This window comes from Acomys russatus, chromosome 21 (assembly GCF_903995435.1).
Source record: "Acomys russatus chromosome 21, mAcoRus1.1, whole genome shotgun sequence".
Lineage (NCBI taxonomy): Eukaryota > Metazoa > Chordata > Mammalia > Rodentia > Muridae > Acomys > Acomys russatus.
Genome location: NC_067157.1, coordinates 51,143,080 through 51,149,327, shown reverse-complemented (window position 1 = coordinate 51,149,327; position 6,248 = coordinate 51,143,080). Strand labels below are relative to the sequence as shown.

The 6,248-nt window shown below is 47.1% G+C and overlaps 1 pseudogene; it reads right to left on the bottom strand.

Annotated features, from left to right (window-relative positions):
- Window positions 1–3,751: 3,751 nt before the first annotated feature.
- On the bottom strand, window positions 3,752–4,523 carry LOC127205170 (60S ribosomal protein L12-like; annotated as a pseudogene).
- Between the last annotated feature and the right edge of the window lie 1,725 nt (window positions 4,524–6,248).

Sequence of the window (6,248 nt, the reverse complement as noted above, 5' to 3'; positions counted from 1 at the left end):
GTGTCATGGTGACCCCCAACCATAATATTATTTTTGTTGCTCCTTCATAACTGTAATTTTGCTACTGTTATGAATTGTAATGCAAATACCTGTGTTTTCCCATGGTCTCAGGCAACTCCTGTGAAAGGTCCTTTGACCCCTGAAAGGGCTGTGACCCACAGGTTGAGAACTGCTGGTCTAGGTGTTGGTGTGAAACTATTTCTCTTAAGTGTTCCTAGCATTTAAGTCTGTAGACTTTGCGTACAGCACACAGATCTCTATGGTGTGGACTGGCCTCCTGATCAGTTGACAACTTTGATAGAAAAAGACTGAATATCCCTAATGAGAGGGAGCTCTACCAACAGAGAGTGAGGTGACTGGTACCCACTCTTCCATGCGTTGGTAGCCTGTAGAGTGTGTATGTGTGTGTATGTGTGTGTGTGCTGTGAGTGTATGTGGTATGTGTGTATATGTGTGTGTGTGTATAGTGTGTGGGGTTTGTGTGTGAGTGTATGGTATGTGTGTGGTGTGTACATGTGTGTGTGTGGTATGATTGTGTGTGGTGTGTGTATGTTTGTGTATGGTGTGTGTGTGGCCTGTGTGTGAGTGTATGGTGGATGTGTGGTGTGGTGTGTGCATGTATGGTGTGTGTGTGTGTGTGTGTGGTCTATGTGTGTGTGGTCTGTATGTGACTGTATGGTGTGTATATGGTGTGGTGTGTGTGTATGTGAGTGTGTGGGATATGTGTGAATGTGTGAAAGTGGTGTGTGTGTAAATGTGTGTGAGTGTGTGTATATGAGTGCATGATGTGTGTGTGGTATGTGAGCGTGAGAGAGAGAGAGAGAGTGTGTGTGTGTGTGTGTGTGTGTGTGTGTGTGTGTGTGTGTGTGGTGTGGTACTGCTGGATCCTTGAATGCACAGAGAAGTACATAGACCAAAAGAAATTCTCCCTGGTGGTTTTGACAGATGAAGAGATGGCAGTGTTTGGTTCTGAGAGCCTTTTGGGTGACTGTAAGAATCAGTTTGTCCACGACATAAAAAACCCTGGTCTATTTGACGTGACATCAGAGACGTGCTCTCTGGATAGTAACAGGACTTCTGACAAAGCTGTCGGGGCATTTTCCTTCTCTGCAGCCACTTGTTGCTACTCTGCTTCACAGGCCAAGGATGTGAGGTTCGCAAGAGTGATCTGCAGCCCAGCCACAAATAACACAGGTTAGTGGAAAATTCCTCACATTTTGGCATATGGCTCCCCCTCCCCCCCCCCCACACACACACAATGCCCAGGGATGTTGCAAGAAAACCAGGGAGCATCGACTAAGTCAGCTGTGGAAAACACCAGCTGTACTGACCCCCAAAATGCTGTCACTATGTTACCTAGCTCTTCTTAATCTTTATCTTCAGTAGCAATTTTGTGACTTTTAAAATCTGCATTAGTAAACCTTCTTTAGAGGTGAGCACCTGAAAGTAACAGATTAGCTTAAATAGAAAAGGGGAACTAGCACAGTAGAACAGTTTCATGGAGCCCACAGGTAAAAAGAGTAAAACTGCATCTTAACAGGGAAGTGGAAAGTTTTCAGGACTCCCTGCTTCCTGTTTTGATTTCCCATTATAGTGTTTAATAGAGATTAATAAAAACAGGTGACATCATCTGGGTGCTTCGGGTATCCAACAAGACCCCTTGGGGAAGGCAGTTTTCAAATCTCCTCCACTATATACGTGAGGAGTCTGCGACACAGAGAGGTGTAAGTGCCCCACTGTTGCCACTTAGGAAGTGGCATACGCGAATTTACCGCTCTGCGGGTTGGTTCTGGAGAAGGTCCCCCTAAATTCTGCATATTGGGGTGACATCCCAGAAGCTTCCCTTTCTGTTTGAGTACTTTCAGGTGGGGGGCAGGGAGAAGATGAGGATCCCATTGGTCTGCCTGTAACTGAGGAGAACAGTCTACTGTGCTCTGATATCCGCTTCTATGGAAAATTTTCTATTGGCAAAGCTTATGTCCCCTTTAACATTTGAATCTATCCAAAGGGCCTGCATGGCTGCCTTCAAGGCATTTGAGGACCGAATGCTGGGCTGCTGGAGTTCTCTAGTCCCAAGCAAGGCTCCCTGGTGCCCCCAACACCTAACTTCCTGTTTTCACAATCTCTATACACTGTGAGAGAGACACCCCTGACAGGACTCTCAGATTATACCTACCAGAGCAGAGGCTCCCATCTTAACCCATACCCACTTCATTCTCACAGGACTATACTGTAACATTCCTTCCCTGTTGTCCATGAATAAAATTCCTGTCTGTCTGTCTGTCTGTCTGTCGTCTCTCTCTCTCTCTCTCTCTCCCCCCTCTTTCTCTCTCTCTCTCTCTCTCTCTCTCTCTCTGTGTTACAGCTACAGGATTACCCACATAACTTAAAATTCACACAACATCCTAATCATAAAATTAACTCATGAAAGGGAAGTCATTTGTGACAACATGCCATATAAAGTTCAGGCCCAGCTGACTCCCACATAATGGAATGGATGTTCACACCTGCTTGTCACAAGTGTTTGCATTTATAAGAAGAAAAAGACCAGAAACTTTTTTGTGGAGAAAGTACAGAAAATGAAAGAGTGGAGGTATAAGGATAAATAACAGGTTGCACATCTTTGTAGCCAATGAACGAGAAGGGAGGTTATCCAATCAAAGTCATGGGGTGTGTCAAAGGCATCAAAGGCAACGGCACCTGCCGGGTCCTCATAGGAAAGCTTTGAATTCACATGTGACGTAGCATCTAAGTGTCTTTGGACATGGAACAGTGTCCCCAACAGGAAAACAGGAATATGTCTCCTAGCCTGATCCCCACCCCCCCAAAACAGAGTCACTAGGCTTTGGTGATCATAAGTTTCAACAGGAAGAGGGACAGAGAAAGGAGGGGGGGGGGAGGAAGGGAGGGCGGGCAGCGCGGGCGGAGGGGGGGGTGCGGAGAGAGGGGGAGGAGGAGCCAAAGAATCTCACACACACACACACACACACACACACACACACACACACCACATACACACTCTCACATACACCACACACTCACTCACACACACACACACACATCCCACAATGAGATAGACATCACCAACGCACACACCACACAGACCACACGCGCACACTACACCACACACACACACACACACATCTCACAATATATATACATCACACACTCACACACACACACACACACCACATACACACTCTCACATACACCACACATACACACTCTCACATACACCACACACACACACACACACACACACACACACACATCTCACAATATGAATACACGTGCCCTCTCATGAGGGAGTTGTCAGCTGTGGACAAACTGGAGCAGCCGCCATATCCCACACACATACACACTCTTATATACACCATATACTCACACACACACACACACACACACACACACACACACTCATACTACATACATACTCTCCCACCACACGTAGCACACACACTCCCACACACACTACACATACACATAGACCACATATACACCACACACACTCTCACACAAATACTTTCACATATACCACAAATACACACACTCTGTCAGACACACACACACATACCACATACACTCATTGCACACACATACTGCACACACACACACACATACACATATACAATACACACACATACATATATATCACACACTGTCACAACCACATATATACACACTCTCTCTGTCACATACACACACACAACACACACACACACACAGATAGAGACAAACAGGAATTAAAATCTTAATATGCTCTCTTGTTGCTTCTTAGCGAACAGTCCACTGCATCACTGCTGATGTAGTCTATGATGTCATGAGGGTGGCAGCCATCCACACTGCAGCCCACAGACTGTGGAGTACCCAGGATTTCCTCCATAGTTCCAGAAAATTCTTTGGCTAAAGACCAGTGCCGCATCGTGTCTGGCAGTGTTGATCATCTTGTCAAAAGTGATGTTCCCACTGTGGTTAGTGTTTCCCTGCTTTTTTCTGTCTCTTGGTGGCTCCGTGAGGGCCTTGTGGCCAGGGCAGAGGCAGAGGGCACCACCTCATCTGGGCCGGTCTATTCTGAACGGTCAGTTTTACCAATACTGGTTGCCTTAGCAAAGTCATCAACATTTTTTTTTTTTTTTTTTTTTAGAAAGACCCAAGGGACTGATCTTGGGGAAAAAGGCAGATGTAGTGTTGACTTTGCCTTCTTGTGTACCTCAGGTTCCCGACTTTAGTCTCCCTGGGGTTGAACTTGGGTGGCATGGTGGTGGAGGCTGGTGTCTGATGAACCCAGACTTAAGAAGACCAAAGAAAGTTGTACCGCAGTCTCCCCTGAGCCAGGAGCAGGTAAGATTTATTTTGCCTCATGGCTTCAGAGGGTTGGTCCGTGATCATCTGGCCTCAAGCCCCTGAGAAGAACGCTATGGTAATAGGAGCGTGTGTCAGAGGAAAGCTGTACAAATTATGATGAACATAAAACACAGACTGCGATGGGATGAGCCCGGGGTCCTCTTCCCTCAAGGACCTGAGCTTCGTAACTAACCTACTTCCTCCAGCCAGGTCTCTCAGGTGCCTCAGGTCTTTCAAGACATGAGTCACCTGAAGGGAATGCATTATATCCAAACTGTAACAATGGGGTGGGAGGAAAGAGAGGGAGGGAGAGAGAAAGGAACTGAGTAATATGTAACTATGTCTCAAGATCTCCAATGTGCATCAGGATGCTGAGCCCCAGAAGAACTGGCAGGGTAGCTCTAGTCCAGTCTGAAGTCTGACAGGTTTGAAATTTAGGGAGACCTTACACTTTGGGTTGGGTATAAAGGGAGGAGAAAAATTGACACTGCGTTTCAAAGGCAGTCAGGCAGGTAGGAGGAATTTTGTCTCGGGAATTGTCTAAAGCCTTCAAAAGTTTGTATAAATCCCTTCCAATCAGGGAGAACAATTTGCTTGACTCAGTCTTCTGATTAAAATGTCAGTCTCGTTTTAAAAACACCGTCAGGTCTGATACTCTACTATGCTCGCAGACAGGAGCCTAGGACTGCTGTCTTCTGAGAGGTTCCATGCAGCAGCCGATGGAAACACATGTTGAAACTCACAGCCAAATACTGGGCAAAGCATAGGGTCTGGTGGGAAACCGGGGCGGTTTAGAAGGAGCTGGGGGGTGGGGACAAGAACTCCACAAGAAGACCAACAGAGCCAACTAACCAGGGCCCAGAGGGGCTTGAGGAGACTGAAGCACATGCCAAGGACCAGGCATAAACTGGACCTAGGCCCCCTACACAGATGTAGCTGATGGGCAGCTCAGTCAACATGTGGGTCCCCTAGTAAACAGAGCGGGTCTGTCTCTGACATGGACTCTGTTGCCTGCTTTTTCATCACTTCCGCCTGGTGGGTCTGCCTCAGCCAGGCCACAGGGGATGCTCTTAGTCCTGATGGGACTTGATGTGCTGGTGTGGGGGAGGCTCTCCTTTTTTTGAGGAGTGGGGAGGGGGAGTGGGGGAAGAGGAAGGGGAGGGAAGGGCCAGGAGGAGAGGCGAGAAGGAGCTACGATGGGGATATAAAGTCAATTACTATCAGAAACACCTAGGATAATATAATATTTGATTAAATATCTGAACATCTTCTGGCCCAGTCAAATTGATACATAAAAGCCACCATCCTGGGCCGGGGAGATGGTGTGGGTAAAGTGTTTGCCATGCAAGTGTGAGGACCTGAGTTCGAATCCGCACAGCTATATAAGGAGTTAGGTATAACAGCGAGGTGGGTGGCAGAGAGAGTAGATCCCGGGAAGCTCAAGGGACAAGTGGCTTGGCAGATACAGTTGTGAAAAACAGAGACCCTACCTCAAATGAGGGGAGAGGTGAGAACTCTGACACCCTCCCTGCGGTTCTACACCCTTGTGGCATGGACGCATGTAAACACACAGGCACACCAAAAAGAAAAACAAAAAGCAGGGAATGAAAAAAAAAAAAAAAAAAAAAAAAAAAAGAAGGATAATAAGACATTTACAACCCTCCTGTGGGCGTGGGCTCCTTAAATAACGCAACACGGAAAAGCAACAGGGGGTCCACGGTGTTTGGAAATGGAGGGCGCTCATTGGCTCCTCGCTCACTGGACTCTCAGAGTGCGGCTTCCTCCTGTTGCCTTCATCACCGAGTGGCACAGAACTCAGGCTGCAGACAGCGGCTCAACCCACTGAAATCTGCTCTGACTCTACTGCTACTTTTCTCTGTTTACTTTATCTTCTGACTCACATA